General features: G+C 45.8%; 1 long non-coding RNA gene across 3 annotated transcripts; it reads left to right on the forward strand.

Moving 5' to 3' along the window:
- Positions 1-2,302: 2,302 nt before the first annotated feature.
- LOC106019085 (uncharacterized) lies at positions 2,303-18,657 on the forward strand. Of its 3 annotated transcripts, XR_005263039.2 has the most exons (8): positions 2,303-2,509; positions 2,605-2,712; positions 3,315-3,468; positions 4,403-4,574; positions 5,281-5,427; positions 11,641-11,711; positions 14,742-15,041; positions 16,175-18,657. It is a non-coding gene; the product is annotated as an uncharacterized lncRNA (long non-coding RNA). The 3 variants fall into 3 exon arrangements; XR_002405025.4 differs by lacking the exon at positions 16,175-18,657 and having other exon boundaries at positions 2,304-2,538; positions 2,656-2,712; positions 14,742-16,132; XR_001193643.5 differs by lacking the exon at positions 16,175-18,657 and having other exon boundaries at positions 2,304-2,509; positions 14,742-16,132.
- The last annotated feature ends 350 nt before the right edge of the window (positions 18,658-19,007 follow it).

A 19,007-nucleotide genomic window follows, 5' to 3' on the forward strand; every position in this document is an offset into this window, starting at 1 on the left:
CCTCAGAAGAACTGAAATGTGAGAGTTGATATAAAACAATTTCTATTTGTCTTCCCCATTTTACTTTCCATAATGCCCATGGTCTATGTTGTTTGTTATTGGCAGGAATCCTAGTGTTTTTTTGTACAAGGAAAAATCAGCTAAAGGAAACATTCAGATGCATATATGCTCTTGATCAGTCTTACTACTTAGTTGTTCTTTGCTTGTTACTGCTTAATCCACTTAAAAACAAACAAACAAACACACAAGCCACAAATAGTGTAAATGTGACTGTTTTACCAGTTATGGTGGAGTATGTTTGTGACCAGTACTTCCTCTGAATATTATTTAATGGAAAAGCTGAGGAGATCCTTACAATAAGAGCTTCTCTATATGCAAAGCATCATTGCTTGGGCCCATTTCCTGTCATTAGTCTTCCTGGAAGCACTTTCTGTGACTAAAGTGGCCCTATCTGAAGGGGGAGGTGGTCGTGGATTTTGTACCCTGGGGGAGAAAGACCTGGTGTCTGAAGTGATGCAGCAGCAGCTGCTGTAAGTGTGATGAAGGAGGGCTGAGGTGGCACGGGTGAAGGGATGAAGGGCTAATCTCTCCAAAAAAGAAACCCACGAGCAGTTGCAACAAGACAAGGGTGCCCATTTATATCTACATTTGTGGAAACAGGACACGTGTTCTAGAAGCTTTACAAGGGCTCTGATACCAGCAGGAAGACAAAATGTGACTCAGCCTCAAAGACAAGACCCGGCTCCCCTCTCACCCAGATGAACACACCTGTAAGGGTATTTGACTGCTGAAACATGCTGGCAAGAAAAGACAAGCTCCCATTGTCTGCCTTTTGTTTAATCTAGAGATTAGTACAATATTTTATTTTTATATAGTCTCGAGGCAATACTTAAAGCCTACATTGCCCTCAAGACAGCACATAGACCTTGAGTTAACACCCCAACACACAATTCCCTGGTGTTTTTATACCTCAAACAAATAGTACAGTGTAATCTTTAGCCTCAGACCTCTCCCTGAATGGGACTGCTTCACTTCAGAAACATTGTTAGAAACGTCCATTTAAATGCAGTGAGATTCCCTCCTGTTTTCCCTTGTTGAAGCTAACAGGAAAGCACAGCCCTGCCATGATGGTACGTAGGCTTGAAAGGAGATCTTCTGCCTGCATTACTTCTCTTGGGTGCTAAAGATTCATGACCCAGGTGTTAGATCTGGCTGTTGATATAAGTCTTTCAGTCAGTGACAGTGAGAGCGATTTTCTTCAGGCCAAACCCCATAAGAATTCAACTTCATTAGGTGGTCACTGGGGTTGTGCTTGATTAAAGATTAAATACTGTTGTGGATGTGAAAAAAGGAGAGACTCTGGACAGAATAAAGCTGATCATAGAGTGAACACTGAACATCTACAATGCCTGGCTTGCCCTATGGGGCTTTTCTGAAAACCATCTTCAGCACAGAGCCTCTGACTATTCCACCTCAGTCTGGAGGCAGGGAGTGATATTGCTCCAGGTTAACCACGCAGACGTGGAGAAGACAGACGAGAAGCCAGACATGACATCATGATACACTGAATGTAATAAGGGATTCCGCTGGTATTAATATTAGACAATAATGTCTAAGAGCAGCTGGTAATTAGACAGGACAGCTGCTGAGGCCAGTCATTAGTAATGTTGATCTATCCTCTCTTGAAAAAGAAAAGTATTGCAGATGTTTCTCTGTCAATTTTGTTTTGGCTCTAATAGACACAATAGCTCTTCTCCTCCATTGAGGGTAAAAAGTTCACCTCCCTGCATAATAGACTCGGATTGTTTGAGTTGCCACAGGATGTTCTTATTTCTTCTTGTGTTTAGCCTAGGGCTGTAAATCACAAATTCCAGGCTGTGTAATTCTGACTTTTATTACGTTAATGTATTTTAAGAGCAGGAAATCTATAGGCTCTTGGCTCGGCACAGCAGAAGCGAGGCACGGGGGGGGACTCTGTGGTCAGGGGCATTCTCAGAAATGTGCCTCCGGCTGCAAAGGTGACCTCGTGATAGAGCTCAGCCCTTGCTTAGCTTCTGGGCTGGGGAAGGAAGGAGATCTCCACTGCTTAGCCAGGTGTGAGCTGGGCCATAAGCTCTGGGAGGAGGGACTCATTTTATGAGGGCGGTGAGGGAGGGATGAGGGTTGAGTGGGAGAACTGGTGTGAACCTCAGTCTTTGCAGCTCTTCAGCTTCACAGTTGCAGGATCCTGCTTGCCAATCATTGCACAGCAGTAATGGCACAGCTGAGATGGCAATTGAAGGCTCCTAACTCCCAAACCCGGGGCCTTTTCCACTGGGCCCAGGTGGCAAATAAGCTCTTCACAATCTCCTAAGGAAAAAAAATAAATCACCCAAGTGCAGGTGCTGGTAGCCTGGCTTAGCGAGGCAGCCCCAGTTTTCTCCTGATCTGCTTCTCAGGGAATATTCCCATCCACACATAGTTCATGCAGCACAAATTGGGATGCCTTGTGCTGCTGCAGATCACACAGGTGGGCTGGGGACAGGCTTGAATTTGGAGGTATGAAAAAAAAAACACACAAGCAAATAGCTGAAGATCACCTCTGTCTTGTTTGTTCTGCTATAGCACTCTAATTTCTGCTTGTTTGTGCACGTGTGACCGCTTTTTGGATGTTAGCAGGGACCCAGGACACATAACTGCAGCTGGTCTTCAAATGGAAAGTCTTCTGTGGAGGTGAGACCTTCAGGATCAACACCCCAGGAGGCTCTTCCTTGGTGTCCCTTTGCAATGAGATAGAGGGAGTAAGTGTAGAGAGAGCGTCCATCTCTGCTTCTGTGCCAGAAGCTATGTTTAAAGTGGAGGTGATCCAGGAAGCTCCACTCAAGCCCCACTGAGCATCAGTGATGTCCTGGCGTGCAAAACTGGTTTTCACTTGTAATGGAAACAGCTTGTAGGATTGTGGCTGACAGTCACAAAATCCTGTGTTGGGTGGGCATAACGTTAGTGAACTCTTGCGTTACCACAAGCTTCTCCATGAGCTTGTCATTTTCCCCTCTGTTTTTGCCCAGCTCAAGTTTTCTTAGTTTGGAGGGAGGGAAGGCTGAGAAATCGGATTGATGAGCACTTGGTCTGCAGAGGTTCTTGGCTCCTGAATCCATTTAGGTTGGTCTCTAGGCTAACAAACTCTGTGTGGAGAGAAAACAACTCCATGTAAATGTCTTAACCCGAAAGAGGGGCCTCAGTGGAGTCCAGTGGGTTATGATATATGCATAAAGGTACTGGTGAGTACTAATATTTGAAGGACTAACATTTAACAAGTATCCATCCTCTCAAAGGCATAAAAAATGTGTTGATCCAGAAGAATTGCCCTGAGCATACTACTCTCCTTCAGTTGTGGATGTGTGCTGCAGAGCCCTGAACTTAAGAGTATTTTTATTGCTCTTGATCCTTCTCCTTGGTAAGGATTCTGCCTGTTCAGGAGTGCCTCAGGTAAGCAGTGCTGAGCAGCTGTGACAATTATATCACAAGGGTGTCTCTTAACCTTTCCCTTAGCTATTGTGTGCTGGGAGAATTAGACTGAGCCGGCTCATGATAGAAACGTTGTGAAATGGAAGTTGAGATGAGAGACCTGCTCCAGTAAAAGCAGGAGTGGAGAGGAAAGGTTGCATGCGAGAGCGAGATTTGAACTAAATCTCCAGATCCAGCCTCTAAAGAGGAAAGGTAGTGGAAGCTAATGCAGTGAAATGAGCTGTAACAAAGCCATGCCAGGAATTATTCAGCTGTTCACAAGAATTTAGAAGAACTGTAATTGGGAAATGATGTGAATATCAAACAAAATGTCACTTGACTGGAAGCCTCACGAGGAGGGGGAAATAAAAGAAAATGATGAAAAAGCTGCATTACATGTCACCCTCTTAGGCACGCTCTGAAAGAGTTGCCCGCACCCCAGTTAGGCCCTTTGACATGCTATTGTGTGGCATTGTGTGTTTCTAAGCGGGGTGGTTCGCCATGAAAGAAATTAAAATGATGGGAAAGCTGGCTTGTCATGCTGAATAACATCACATGCTTTTCTGCTGGGGAGAAAGAGAAAGAAATACTCTGCTGAGTTCCAGGAAAATAGCTGCTGAGGAAATGAGTGCAGCAACTCCAATCCCTCACCTGGAAAGTAACAATTGTGCCAGCACGGGGAAACACTGACAGGGCTGATGGCTGGCCTGGGTTTCTTCTGCCTCTTGTTTGCTGCAGACTTGATGCTCCATGTCAGATCTCTCTGGCTGTCCATAATGATTTTCCATTTCAAATGTCAGTTTCTTATTTTACTTTAGTAATTTTTTCTTTTATTTTGAAGTATATTTCAAAATGTTGGGACCGTTTGCCACCGGTAATTCCTGCTGCTGTTGGTTGGTTTCTGCTTTTTCTTCAGGTTCCCTGCCTGCCCTTCTTTGGAAACCTGTCCTCCTGGAAGCACCTTGCCAATCTCACTTTGTGACTGAAGAGCACCACGGAGTCCTCTGGGTCCCTTACCCTTCTTCTTGGCACTTGCAGGGGTATTTCCATTCAGACATCCCGCAGGTTCTTGGTCACTTTTATTTAATGTAAGTCTTTCTGCAGAAACATTGAGGAGCTACACGCTGCACGTGGGAACATAGGGACCGGGGGGTGTTCAGCCCTCTGGGTTTGGGGAAGAGGCATGGGGAAGATTAGCTGGGGAAAAGGGTATCTTGAGAAACCTCAATAAAACAATGAGTTGTCAGAAGTAACGTACACATTATCGCAGTGACAACCTAAACATTGTCATACGTCCATCGTGACGTTAGGTGATTTTATAGGGAACTCTAGAGGCAAACAATCTGAAGGGCCTGATGGAACAGACATGCCAATTTCTATCCACAAACCATAGTAACTTTGAAAATGTCCCAAATTTTTTCTTAAGATAATGTTTCATATGCAGTAAACATAAGAAAAATCCCACCCTCGAGCATCACAGTCAACCAACAAAACACTCAAAGTCCTCTTGCATTTTGGCCTCACTTCCATGTCTTTATGGTAGAGCTGGAAGTTGCTTGCCAGATTTAAAAGAAGGAAAAAAATAAGGAAGACCACTGTCTTGCTGCAAGTTGAAGAGTTTGAGCTCCCACAGTAAGGTTTTGAGATTTCTGGCTGGTATTTCTTAACTCTGTCTTTTGAAGGTTTGATTTTGTTTGTTTGTTTGTTTGTTTTGTTTTGTTTGTTATATAATAAATATATAAAAGTATTATATAGAAAAACATATAATAATATTTTTTTTTATGCTGTTTGTAGTCAGAAAACTATCTCTGAACATATGACCCTTGCCAGGCTGCATAGGGGCACAGTTACCCATAAAATGCCTGTGCAAGCCCAGGACCAGAGGTGGACGAGGCTCCTGGTGTTGGTTCATGTGGCAGCCAGTGTACTTACAGCATCGAGGTAAGGGTGATGGAGCATTCTGCGTGGTTAAACCCAAGATACAATTCCCAGCTGCAGTGTCAGAGGAGGGCTGTCAGGTGTCCTTGTACCCTTCTAAAAAAGAGGGAGGATGCAGAAGCTATGGAAAATTAATTGTTCCAGCATCACTGTGACATGGGAGGGTCAGGCTGGGTGTGAGGGAAAGCTTCTGCACCCAGAGGGTGGTCGGGCACTGGGACAGACTCCCCAGGGCAGTGGTCATGGCCTGACAGAGTTCAAGAAGTGTTTGCACAATGCTCTTAGACATAGAGTTTTATTTTTGGGTAGTCCTGTGTGGAGCCAGAAGCTGGCCCTGATGACCCTTGTGGGTCCCTTCCACCTCAGGATATTCTGTGATTCCATGATTACTGTTGACACTTGGCTCCCAAAGGCAGAAGCCAAGTCTAAGGTGCTGAAGAATAAATGCAGGTGTAATAGATCCGAAGACATAACTCATTTGGCCAAGAGTGCACTGGGAAAAAGAAAAGGCCATGGCCCAGGTCAGCAGTAGCAGGCAGCTTCGTGTCTCCTGTGTCCTCCCTTCACATGGCTCCGCTGTGCTTCTGCCCCTGCTCAGTGAGCTCACAGAAGCAGTCCCTGGGTGTTTGGGGGCTTTTACCGCCAGGCTAAATTATCAATGGTTCCAATAGTTAACACTCTTCTGGATGAGGCCTTATTAATCAGAGGCTGTCTGCCCCAGTAAAGAGCTGATGGCATCGTGAAGCTCTTCTTCCTTGAGCAGGGCTGTCCCTGAACAGTTAACCAAGGCTCTCCCTGCATGCTCCAATGTGTAGCTGCACGCTGCTGCTTTCCAAGGCAAGGCTGGCTGCTTTTTGGCTGATCTGAGATGCAAAGGGCATAATCAAGCTAAAATATCTGCTCTGCACTTAACAGCGGTGCTGCTGTTATTCTGACTTCGGTAGCTTTCCCCGAAATAATTTCCTTGGAAAGGGCTTGGCAGACTTTGCTTTCCAGCTCAGACAAGTATGAGCTGTTCTTGCTGCCTCAGTGGGATTGCACAGAGGAGTTTGCATGCTGGGGTGTGCTTTTGATTTCCTTTTCACTTTGTCCTGGAGGTTTTGTTGTATTTTTTTTTTTCTTCCAAAAATGTTATAGAACATTCTGAATCCCCCTGAAAAGCGCTGTGGTTTCTCTTTTTTCTTTTCTTTCCTTTTTTTTTTTTTTTTTTTTTTTTTTTTTTTTGAATACTCCATTACACTACACTAAGCTACACCAGTAAACGCTGTCCTTCAGTGGGACTCTTTCTTAGCCAGCTGTGTGGCAATGCAACGGAGAGCTGGCATATGGCAGCAAGGGACACCTGGCGTCACCGCAATGCTCTGTATCAGGACACCAATAGTTCCCCATTTAACTACAACACAAAGAGAGAAAAAAAAATATAGATATGTGATGAAGCTGTTTCAGGTGGCTGTGTTTGTGTTGCTCTGCACATGCTGGGGATGGGGGCAGAAGCTGGGCGGATTTCGATGCTGCTGGGATGGCTCCCTCTAGCAAGGCAAGGCCTGTGGTTTGCAGAGCCAGGAGCAGCACTTGTGCTGGATTCAGCTGCCTTGTAATATTTCTGGATAAGTATTTATCTGAGGTATGAAAAGAGGCAATATTTAATTAATTAACCTGGACAAAGAAGCAACCCGAGGAAGCTGCAGCCGATGAGGAGCAGCAGGTCCCAGCGCCTTTCCCTTTGGTTATGCCGTGCTGATGCCTGCCAGGGGCTTTGCAGGCAAACACGAGGCAGAACCCTGGTGCAAACAGCAAGCAGTCAGAGGCGAGACCAAGCAGGGCGTGCTTGCCAGCAGCAGTGTGTGCGTTTGCCAGCAGCAGTCTGCAGGTTGGGAAAGGGGGAGAGAAGATTAGAGAGATAATCTGCATGCAGGCACAGGGGTTGACTGGATCAGAGAGCTTGGCTATGGCAATACATCTCTGAGCTGACCATATCTGGGTTTACATGTGCGTTTTTGGAACCATTTTGGATCCCTCTTGCGGGATGCTGGGGAGGGTGGGTTGTGCCCTGCACTTCTCTGCACGTCTTGATGAGAAAATGCTGTAGACACAGGGCCTGGAGCAGAGTGGATAAGTCCAAAATCTCAACACCAAATCTCTGATTTGGAAACACTTCCTTTTTCTGTGGTTTTGGAACAATGCTTGCACTAAACCCAGTCTCACGTTAACCTTGTTTGTCGCGGGATGCAGAGCAGTGGTGATATAGCTGCACTTACAAACACGCTGGCAAATCACCAGCCAGGATCTTTGCCTGGATGGTGCCCATATTTCTACCTATTAGCTTTATATTCCCGGTGTTTTTTATGATTTTTAATTGCAGTGCTTTTTCTCGTGGCTGAAAGCAATCTTCTCAGGATTTTTAGGCAGGGTCTCAAGCGACCCGTGGAGTGGGGCCATCCAGGCGGGTGGCAGACGGGACAATGCTGCCTGTGTTCAGCTGGCCTGGTGCAACGGGGCGAGCACTGACCTGTGAGGCACCCTCAGCATTTTGCAGCAGAGGAGCTTTTACACAGGGGCAGCTAAACCAAAACACTTGGTAGGCTGGGCTGGAGCAAATATTTTTAATCATAGTCCCCACAGTTAGCCTCCGAGGTCCAGTGTCTCATCAGAGCTACAAACTATTCAGAGGAATATTCTTTGCAGATAGACTTATGTGTAATCAATAACTCGGGGCATGTGTGCACAAATACTCATTTGGTTATTCTGGCCCCTGAATGCATGCATTAACCTGGCTGCCTGGTACTACCCCAGCCTCCCTCCCTCTTTGTGAACAGGAAGAAGGAATGCGTGCATTGATTTCACTGCTCTGATTTATTTGCCCGGCTCTAATCTCTGTGCGAGATAAGGCTGCTGAGGATCGCCAAATTGCAGCTTTGGAGAATCGAAGAGGCCATTTCCTCTCTATTTCCTATGTTATATGATAATGCGAGATGCATGGTAGCGCTTCCCCCCCTCCCCGCAAACCATCCCTTAATGGATTTAGCTTTTAGTGTCACTGTTTCGTGCCAGTACGTCCCATCATTTATGCCCCGAGAAGATGAAGAAGTATTTAACACTGGTGGAGGACAACTGAACTTCGAGTAAACAACCGGAGTGCATTACCTCCTGGCCCATCTCCTCGCGAGAGGCTGGCCCTGGCTGCACAAAAGCATCCTGGCCTTTTCTGATGCTGAAGGTTATTTAACCAGTGCTTTTGGTTCTGCCTCCTGTGAGCTGCTGCTCTCTTTCCCCACCCCAGCCCTTAGTCCAACATTGCCCCTCAGTGACAGATTGCTCAAAGTGCCAGTTACTTGGGACACCAGCAAAATATCTGCAGCCGCCTTGTGTGCCAGCTGGTGTTGGAGGGGGGCTCTGCTGTCAAACATCACAGGAGGTGTTGGTTAAGCATCTGCTGGCTTTCACTTGGAGCAGGGTTTCGTTTGGTTTCAGCGGAGGGGAAGGGACTCAGGGTACTGCCAGGGCAGCAGGTGCAGAGCTGCCAGCATGTATTGATCCAGCCTTTTGCTAGGCTTGGTGGCCTCACAGTGATGATGGTACAGCCAGAGCAACCCAAGGTGGAAGGCAAGGAGGATGAGTATGGGAAAGGGACACAGTGCAAGAGGGAAATGTCACTAAAAAGGAGAGGAAGGGATGGGAATGAAGCAGAGAGGGGAGGAGAGGGAATCCTGCACCAGCTCAGCATTCCCAGCAGCATGGGTTATGCCCATCAGTGTGCTGACCTTGGCACTGAAGTGGCTCTGGGCACTTAAGGCAGAGCTGGAAATGGACCCTGAATAGTCCTAGCTGGAGTCTGTAAGGGGTTTGATGTTCCCTTGCCTGATTTTCTGACCACTCCTTGTAGGTGCTTCCCAGCATTGGACTTGGGCTTTTGCCCAAAAGAATCTGAAGTGCAGGTGGTGGAGCAGAGTGCTGAATTTCCCCTTCCTCTGAGTTGGCCAACCCAGCCCAAATTGGCAACGAATGAAACTTATAGCCCAGCTGCTTTGGTTTCTCCATAGAAAGAGCTGTGGGGCAGGCTGTTTCTGAAGCAGTGGAGCAGTGTTGCAGGAGGGAACTGGGAGTCTTTGATCTGGGAGGTCCATCTGGAGAGCTAAATGGGAGGGCCTGTGTAACTGTGTGCCCAAGGGAAGGGCCTGTCTGTGCTGAAATTGGGAGGAAAAAGGGTGAGGATGCTGAAGTGCCCACAGGACCTTCTGCCTTATCTCATAAGTACTGAACTGTGCAGGGTTTGGGCCAGCTGTGGGGTATTGTGCTTGATTGACTTCAGTGCTTGGAGAACACCTACACACAGAGAGATGCTAAGCTACTAGGAGCTGGGGGGGTTTCTGTCAAAAGACTGTCCTGGATATTTCTCATCAACACTAAGGTCACATCAACAGCACCAAAGTTGCTGGGTTTTTATCCATCTATCCATCTATCTATCTATCTATTTATCTATCTATTTTAGGGGAAAAAACAAACCAACGCAGATATAATATTTTCTTATTGGGAAAAGGAGAGGAGGAGTGTTACAAACACCACTGACATATCTTGGGGGTGAGCTCATCCTCTTTTGTGCGTCTGGGAATTGAGAGGATTCATTCAAAAGTTGCTTTGTCATTTGGGAAAGGTAGAGAAAGCACTGGTCTCCCCTGGTGATGGGCTTGGAGGAGGAGGAGGAAGAGGCAGCATTGCAGACCCCTTGTGTGCTGCCCAGGAGGTGCAGGTTAGGTTTCAATCCTTCCTTAGGTGCCTTCTGCAAGTCTGCTCTGCAAATTGACAAACATCCCCCTGCTTTGGTGCCTGCTTCTTTTAAACCAAACCCTACAAAATCGCCCCACTGCCAAGTTTCTAGCCTCCTGGCCCTCCCTGTGTGACTTCTGCTGGGCAGTTTCCAATGCTTTTTATATGACAGGTAGCACCTACAGCTGGGAGCCAGCACCACCCACCAGCACCTAGACACTTACCCCAGGAAGGAAAATGTTTAGTCTATGAAGTGACCCTCTATTTCCCTCTAATTGCAGCAACCGTATGTGGACAGCCAGCCAGCTCCCTGCGTTGTGTCAGGGAGGTTCTGCCTACTTGTCCGTGCGCTCAGATTTATGGCAGCACTTCCAGACACATTTATTTTGAGTTACTTTAGGCAGACACATTTATTTTGAGTTACTTGAGGAGGCTCTGGAGCTGCATCAGAATAAGACACAGCTTCCCAGCAGCACCTTCTGCTCGCTCGCCCTGCCTGGGAATGCCTTCCTGCTGCTTCTCGGGCAGACTTAGCTCGATGTTTTACTCCCATCTAGTGCTTTTTATTAAAACTGCGGGCACTCTGCATCTCATGCAGGACTAGGCTGGACTGGGCAAACGCCACCTTGTCTCTAACCCAGGCGGTGCCTGCTCAGCCTGTATAAACTTTGATAAACACCTGAGACAAAAAGTCATTGGCATGGAAACAAGGGAAACTCGTCCCTCTGTCCCCGTCTTCATGGCACTTAAAAAATCCCAGGCAGGTTCTTCCAAACATTGTTCACACTGGTGAGCTTTTAGTGTTGTGCAGCCCAAAAAGCAACGTTATCGGGTGTTGTTAAGAGCATGCAGTTATTGGTGATGGAAACTCCAGGTAAAACACAGCCAGTTTCCCCTGGCTGCCCCAGGGAGGCTCTGCTGTGGTCCAGCCCTGGCAGAAGGAAAGCTTGCATGTTGCCCAGGCACCTGTTTAAATCCTCCCTTATATTCCTTGCACAGCCCCCTAAGAAGTCACTTCTGGAGTCTTACAGGCTGGAGATGGGTGGCCGTGGACCCCTGGAGCCCTCCCCAGCCACCGTGCATTGTAGTGCACCAGCACTAGTGCTCGGGGCAAACCGTGTCACGGAGGAAGACTCTGGTCTAGTGGGACCAGCTCCCATGGATTTACAGTGAAACTAAGCCTCCTGACCGTGTCAACACCCTAGGAAACACAGGCACTTCTGGAAGTTTTATTCCATGACTTTACTTTTGCTTTCCTGCTGTTTTGGTACCAGCCTGTGATTTATTTATTTTTTTATTTTTATTTTTTTTTTGCAATTGACTTTACGTTTCTGTTCCCTCTAATTGAAATTCTGACCAAGCCTTCTCTTTAAGCTAATTTATACGATGAATGTTTTAGGAGTGTGATGAGGAAGTATGGATAATCTTAGGCTTGTGATTGAATATTTACAGGTGTAATGCAGGTTTCAAGCCAGCTTTGAGTCTTTGACAGCCCATGCCTGACCGAGGAAATGAGCACTCAGGTAAGATGATTCTCATTAAAATTTAGTGAAGGTCATTAGCTTGATTTTGCCTTATGAAGTTTCCCTGGGTGGCACATTGCCCAGCGTGGTAGGACCGTGTAGGTGTGGAGTTTTAACACGTGGCTTTTGGGGGTGTGCAAAGCAGGCAAATGGAAAATTTGGTCCTTATCATAACCCTGGCTTGCTCTCCTGGTAGAACCATTAGCACATTAACTGAAATGACATTAGAGGAGGAGATCATGGAGTGGGAGAAGTGGGCTGAAATCAAGCCAGAGTCATCAGCCGGAGGTGTGAGTTTGCCAGCAGAGCAGCCTACTTGCAGGCAGGTGCTCCTCTGGTGGGGTTCCTGCACAGATCCCGTCTCAGCTGCACTGCTGAGGTGTTGGTGTCTCTCTGGTCCAAACACCTCTCTGCTCTGCCCTCCCCTGAGTTCCTGTATCCTTTTCCTCCCGATGGGATGCACCCTGCACTGTTTTTCTCCCCCCTCGGTCCAAACCCCAGTGAATACCTATGCAGAGCTGTTCTCCTCTCTCCGCAGGAGGACATGGCTTGCTTTCTTTTGCTTTTTCATTTCTTTCCCTCTCTTCACGGTCAGTTTAACCACATACACGAAACCTCAACTGTGTTCCATTTAGGAGCAGAGATCACATTGCCTGAAACCGCTGAAAAACCTATAAAGCTCTGTGTTTGTTTAGCAGTAACAAAGGCGATTTTTGCAAGAAGGTGATGAAACTGCAAAGTTAGGGTTCTTCCAACAGGAGAAAATGCAGAGAGACCGGCAACGTTTACAGGGAGATAAATATCAAATGCAGTGCACTGATTAATATTCCAGCAGGATGGACTTTTATGAACTGGCATGTCATTCCGCAGGGTTTATTTTTAACAGATGGGAAAGAAAAACAACATTTGGTCTAAAGCCTCTGTCTGTCTGAATGAGGTTTTGCTCATTTTGGGGGCTGCAGCTATTCTCAACATGGCAACCTGATTTAATTAGCTGACTAGGATCCTGCTTCGTCAGGGTTTATTTTTTGTGGCTAAATGCACTCTAGCAAAACTGACAGTGCTCAGAGCTCCCAGACTGCTCTGGCCAAGTTTCCATCTGAAATGTGCAAACAGAATAGCTGATGAAATAATAGACATGTTCATGCTGGAAACCTTTCTCTTCCCTTTTTCAGGGCAAATTGAATATCTATTGATTTATCGTTTCTACCAGATGGAGAGCACAGCAGTAGCTCCTCTGTGTTTTGAAAAGCAGTAGCTTTCACAGAGTTTGCTTTGGTTGACAAGTTATTTTCCCTCTGATTTGAATCTGTCTCTAATGTGGGCTTTTGGGGTATTGATTGCACCAGCAGACAAGCTCTGATTATGGCTCTCGCATGGCTGCCGAGGTGCAGGGAGACTCTTTGAGCCTCTTCCCCCTGAAAGCCTGAGGCTTCGTAGGGCTAGGACAAAAAGCATGAGGCCCATTAAGCGAAGATGCCAACCCTGATGCCTGGGAGAGATGCAAAGGCTGTCAGACTAAACAGTGGTGCCAAGTCCTTTGTGCATCTTTGATTTAGGGACTGCCTCCCCGAAAAAAGTCTGTCATCTTAAGTATGAGTTCCAATTACAGCAAAAACCTAGCATTAAGGGGGTTTGTTTTCAACAGTGTTGTGCTGGGCTAAGTTTATAGGCGAGAAGAGGAGGGAATTAACCTAGGTTTATTAATTTTATGCAGATATTAATAGCTGCAGTGTCAGCATCTCCCTGATTCAGCCATGCGGGTACCACATGCAGTGTTGAACCGAAGGCATGCTTCTGGGATTTGAGAGCTGGCCAGTTTTTCAGTCTGGCCTCCCAAGGCTTATATGACACGTCCCTGACTGACTGTCCTTGTTGGCTGGTTTCAGCCTCATTTGAAAGGGACATAAGTCCTGAAAAAGTCGAGTCTCCATTGAGGTCCTAGGGAGAACCAATGAGAAAAAGAGAAGAAAGTGCCAGATCTTACTGAACATCCTTGCCAACAGTTGTCAGGGCCTTGGGGTGGGGGCTGGCTTGCCAACCTGCTTACAAGTATCTCTGGACCAGCCACCACAGCTGTTCTTGGTGCTATCAAAGACAAATGAGAGTAGGCTGTAGGAGCTATTGCACCTAGGAGAAGAGAGTTTATGGGAGGTCTGACACATCCACAGGAAAGAAATACTAGTTCTGCTGCTCAGATATTTAGCTTTCTCATTTGCTTTTGTTATTGTCGTTGTTGGTTGTCTTTTTGTCCTCTCAGGAAAAAAAAGTAAATCTGAATTTTTGATTCTTTATTTCACCAGTTTTCCCCTCTGCATATTTCAGCTAGCTCAAGTCTTCCCCAGACTGTTCATGGTAGAAGAAACAAGTCAATGGGTCAGTGGCTAAGGAAGAGGTCTTCTGCAGGGCATGGAGCCACGAATGTGAAGTTACAACACTGTTGAACTGGGGAAGAAGATCACGGTGGTCCCAGGGCCATGCAGTTGCTCATCTAGTAATTGAAAATGCTGCTTTCTGCCCACCATGCCAGTTTTTAAATGTGTTTGAAAATTATCATTCCCTGCATTTATATATACTTGCACACTTACATAGGTTTATGCCTTGTTTCCTGAACAGGGGGGCATTTATTGCCTGGACTCGTGTTTTTGACAGCAAAGGCATCAGGAATCCAGTGCCAGCTTCTGCACATGGGTCGTTTCCTTCTGATAGGACACCGTGTAATCCACAACCTGTGCAGTGGCAGAGCTACTCCCCTAGCTCTGGCACAAAATCCTCTCTGCAGAGCAGCTTTTTGCAGGCTGAGGGGCCACACATGTGCTAACATACTCCTACATAACCAAACTCCTGGTTTCCAGTCATTTTAGAAAGCTGAAGGTCTCCTACCTTAGGATGGGAAGAATGCTTTGTGCTCAAGTCCTAACTCCCAGGAGCTAGGGCAGAGCAATGCAATATAACTGTAGCTTTGTCTTTTGTGTGCATAGCAATGCAGACTTTAATTAAAAATATCACGTTCTGTTATTTTTCCTGCAGATGGCTGCCTGAGTCAGTGCCCAAGAGGACAGCAGAAGAAACTAATGAAATAGAGCAGGGCTGTAATACTGAAGTCATTTGTTGACTGGAGGACTCTCTTTTCTTGCTGGAGAAGGCTGGAAATGCATAATGAATGAGGCAGGATACTCCAGAAAGTTGTAAAATGGTCTCAGAGGGGCGGCTCGACGCCTTTGTGGAGAGCTAGGTTCTGTCTCTCGCTCGGCCACAGACTTGGTTTCTATCCCTTAAACGGAAAAGTTGACCACAAAGTGCATGCTTCTCGTTTTCTGCATGTCCGAGGTAAGGCAGACGGGACTTGTTTTTAGAGAAAAGCCACCTGCAGATGGCACGGTGGGAGCTTGGTCTATGTGATGCTCTGGGAGAAGGATCAGTGCTCTGGAAAATGAACCAGGATCTCAGCCTGGGTATTCAAAATTCACGGACGCTTTCCAAAGGCCTGTTCTGAAGTTTCCCCATCTCTTGGCCTTTTGTTAGCAGCGTGAGGGAAGCAATCCCTATGTATCTCAGCCACACTGTAAGGAATCCTTAGTACTTTCAGGGTACGAGATGCTGCCGTGGAAACAGCTGGGAGGAAAACACCAATTTTATGCTTGAGGCAGGCTTTGGAAGACATGAGGTAAATAAGGATAAGGGATGTACATTATAGTAGCAGGCTAAAAATAAACAGAAACATTTAGCAATTCACAGAGGAAGACAAGGGCTCTGTATAAAAATATGGCCTACGATCGTGTAATTAAAGCCTACATTTCAACTCAAAGGAGCTGAAGTAAGAGAATTGTGTGGGTGGTTTTAGCTCTGATATGTCTTAGTCGCCAAGTTTCTGCTTTAATAGGTGGCTTGTCAGAGGTAGTTGTGTACGTAACGACGTGGTAATAACTTCCACAACATAAGCCTAACACTGCACTAAAAGCAAACATCTTGCTTTAAAACAGCCGCATTTCACCAGGCACAATTTTCTCTCTCACCTTGTAACACTCATCTTCCCCCGTTCCTCTGGGTGGCACCTCTGTGGGACACCACACGTGGACCAGCATCAGTGGGTTTGCTCCAGCTCCTTCTAACACCTGGGACCTGGGAGTTGTGGACCTGGACCTCCTGGAGCAGGCTGTGATGTACAAGACAACAGGCCTTTTCCCAGTGGTACCTGTGGCCAGCAATACTCTTCCCTGAGCTTTTGAAGCCTCTGTGATACCCAGGGGTTTCACAGGCACGTATTTGCAGAGCACAAAACATATCAAGTCAGCACTGAGCAACGGGATTGATTTAATTGCTTTCCTTGGCTTTGCCTCAAATGCTCCCAGATTCTCCCGTTTAATCTCACTTGAATTGGGGTTTTTGTGTGTTCGTTTCCTCTGTATGCATAGCTTTGTTTTGCTACAGTGATACATGATTTCTCTTCCTTCCTCCTGCAGGGAATAAGGTGTGATGAGGAAGCAGTGCTGGGCACCCCATTACCACACTTTCCATAGCCACAGAGCCGTGTTCGGCTGCAGGAGCTGAACAGAGGAAACCTGACGCTGGGATATATTTTACAGCATGGCAGCTGTAATGCAGGATCATAAGAAATGTTTGCATTTTTAAATGTTTTATCTTCTGTTTAAGGGGTAGTGTTTCTGGCAGGGAAAGAATATATAAGGGTATTAAATGGCTTTCTTTGCAGGCAATTAAACAATGAAGCTGATCTAAGGCATTTAAATAATTGTAACAGATGTTTATTGCCTTAGTGCAGTTTACTGCGTCCTATTATTCCCATTACATACAGGAGAGAAGAACACATGGCAAACTGTACCGTAAGAGAAATTCTTTACTGCCTCGTGAGCTGTGCGGCTGCTTCTTTGACTTCTTAATTGAATCACCTTGGGAACGAGTCAGTAATAAATAGTATTTGAAGAGCAGATAAGTAACTAGCTGCCTGGAGGAGCAGCAGCAACTGGTATGCGAAGGCACGGGGCTGGTGGTAAACACCTTCAAGCAAACAAACTGCGGTGGGATTACTCCAAGAGTGATGCTTGCCTCACTCTCATTTAGGATTTCAGTGTCTCCTGAGGTTATACCGGGTGTTTCTGGAGACTCTTGTTTCCTGAAATCCACGTTTTGTGATACATTGAGGGGGGGGAGAGAGAACTTGGAGCCTTGTGTGGATGTTAGACAGGTCATTTGTAGTTCCAGTTTGCCACAGATTTGCCATGCGGCTTTGTTTCTTATCCCTTATCTGAGTGAGATGGGGTGGCAGCAGTTTCTGCGCTGCTCAGGGTGCTGCATATAGCATGGGGAGGGATGCCTTGGGTCAGGCTGAAAGTGCAGGTAGCCCCATGTCCTCCTGTAACCTCTGGCAATGGCCTCTGGTGGGTGACCAGGCATCAGTGAAGGACAAGCATACATGGTATTTCCCCCAAATACTCTCCAACCACTTTTGTTGCAGGGCCAAATGCATTTTCTTTGACTTTAATAATGTATTTTAGCACCATGTATTTAGTTCTGTGTATTTAATAATAGATTTTTCTGTCTGTTCTTCCCTTGAATTTAAGCATTCAGAACAGCCCATGTAGGACAGCAAGTACCCTAGAGGAACCCAGAAGCTTTTCATCACCTGGCTAATTTTATTTATTTATTCTTTAAAGGGGCATTTGCTTCCTACAAACAAACAAACAAAACAAACAAACAAACAAACAAAAAAAAACAACACAGAATTCCAAAAACCACACCCCCCACAAAATCCTATTAACTTTAAATCCTATAAAAGCAAATCCCCCCACAAAAGCCTATAAACTTTCAAACTCTAGCCTAGTATCCCTCCACTTGTCTTGGCTTTGACTAAAATTTGAGGCTTTTTCAGCGAACATCTCATCTTTTCAACCTCAATAAAGATTTCATATGCCCTAATAATGGAGGGGAAAAAAAGGAAAAAATAAAAAGCTTACTGCCATCACTTCAGAACACAACTGTAATATTCAATATTCCACATCTCCCTTGTGCCCTTTTGATGAAAGAGGAAGATTCTGAGGAGACTGTCTTCCTCAGAAGTAATAACAATTATTTGACTTGTTATCATTTCCCCACAGCTCACCCCTTCCATGTGGGGCAGATCTTTTCCCCTCCTTGTGTGTCTGCTGACAGTATACTAGGCAGCAAAGTTTGCATTAAGGACAAGGGGAGATGATGCAGGAATCACACAGAGGTGCTTCCCTCATGGAGGCATGAGATCCTGAAAAAGCCAAGAACCATGGCTGAAGCCACTGCCAATAATTGTATTTAAGTGCTACTCTGTTGGGAACATCTACACTGAGGTGATACCTGCATGATGATAGTGTACCCCAAATTACCAGGGTGACCACATAATGTCAGTCACAAGGAAAACTATGCTGTGGGTCTCACCGTTGGTCCCAAGTCTCTGTATGTTAAGATGGTTTCCTTCCCGTCGTGAGTGCTCAGTGTCTGGTGGGTCTCTGGCCACGTGGACTCTCAACAGGCATGGCATGTCTTGGAGGCTATTGCTTGGAGAAAATGAACCAATTTTGTTTAGTTCGGTTTGGTTTTGTTCATTTGTGTGTTTCAGGGAACTGAGCCCAATAAGACCCATAATGTCCCACTGCAGCTTCCCTGAGCACAAACTAGCCTCTTTCATGTGCTACAGTATTTGATCTTTAGTATTGTTGTCAGTCAGAAGAATACCAGGTTTCCCCTCACATTGCCTTGTCACATTTGTGGTCAGAGAAACAAGAGAAAGGGAGTCATGGTGAGTATGACTTCTTCCAATGTGGTCTTTGGGTCTACATCAGAAACGTTACATTGTGTTTGTAGTTAGAAAACTCACTCCAGGCAATTTTTTTGTTATTTGCCTTCAAATAGCTTATCATCTGAAACAGAAGACTCTATTTAGCCAAAGCTATTTTGTGGATTTTGAATTTGACAAAATTTAGAAATTATTCAAAAGAAAAGTCTAAAGCTGTTTTTATATATATATATATATATATATATATGTTTTTTTTTTTTTTTTTTTTTTTTTTTTTTTTTTTTTTCCCTTTCAGGAAATGTTTCAATATCTTTAGCTTGAAGCAGCATTTGGAGACCAAGTTTTGCTGGTGGTAAAACATAAACAACAATGCAGAAAGAGAAACAAAACATGCGTTTGCTCAGCTCTAGCGACGCAGCGCCGAGGCATGCCTGCAGGTATGCTTGTACTGTAATTGCTGCAGCTGTTACTCTGAACTCAAGACTTTCTTTTGCTCATTTCTCTTTCCCTCC

The sequence above is a fragment of the Anas platyrhynchos genome, chromosome 2 (assembly GCF_047663525.1).
Source record: "Anas platyrhynchos isolate ZD024472 breed Pekin duck chromosome 2, IASCAAS_PekinDuck_T2T, whole genome shotgun sequence".
Classification (NCBI taxonomy): Eukaryota; Metazoa; Chordata; class Aves; order Anseriformes; family Anatidae; genus Anas; species Anas platyrhynchos.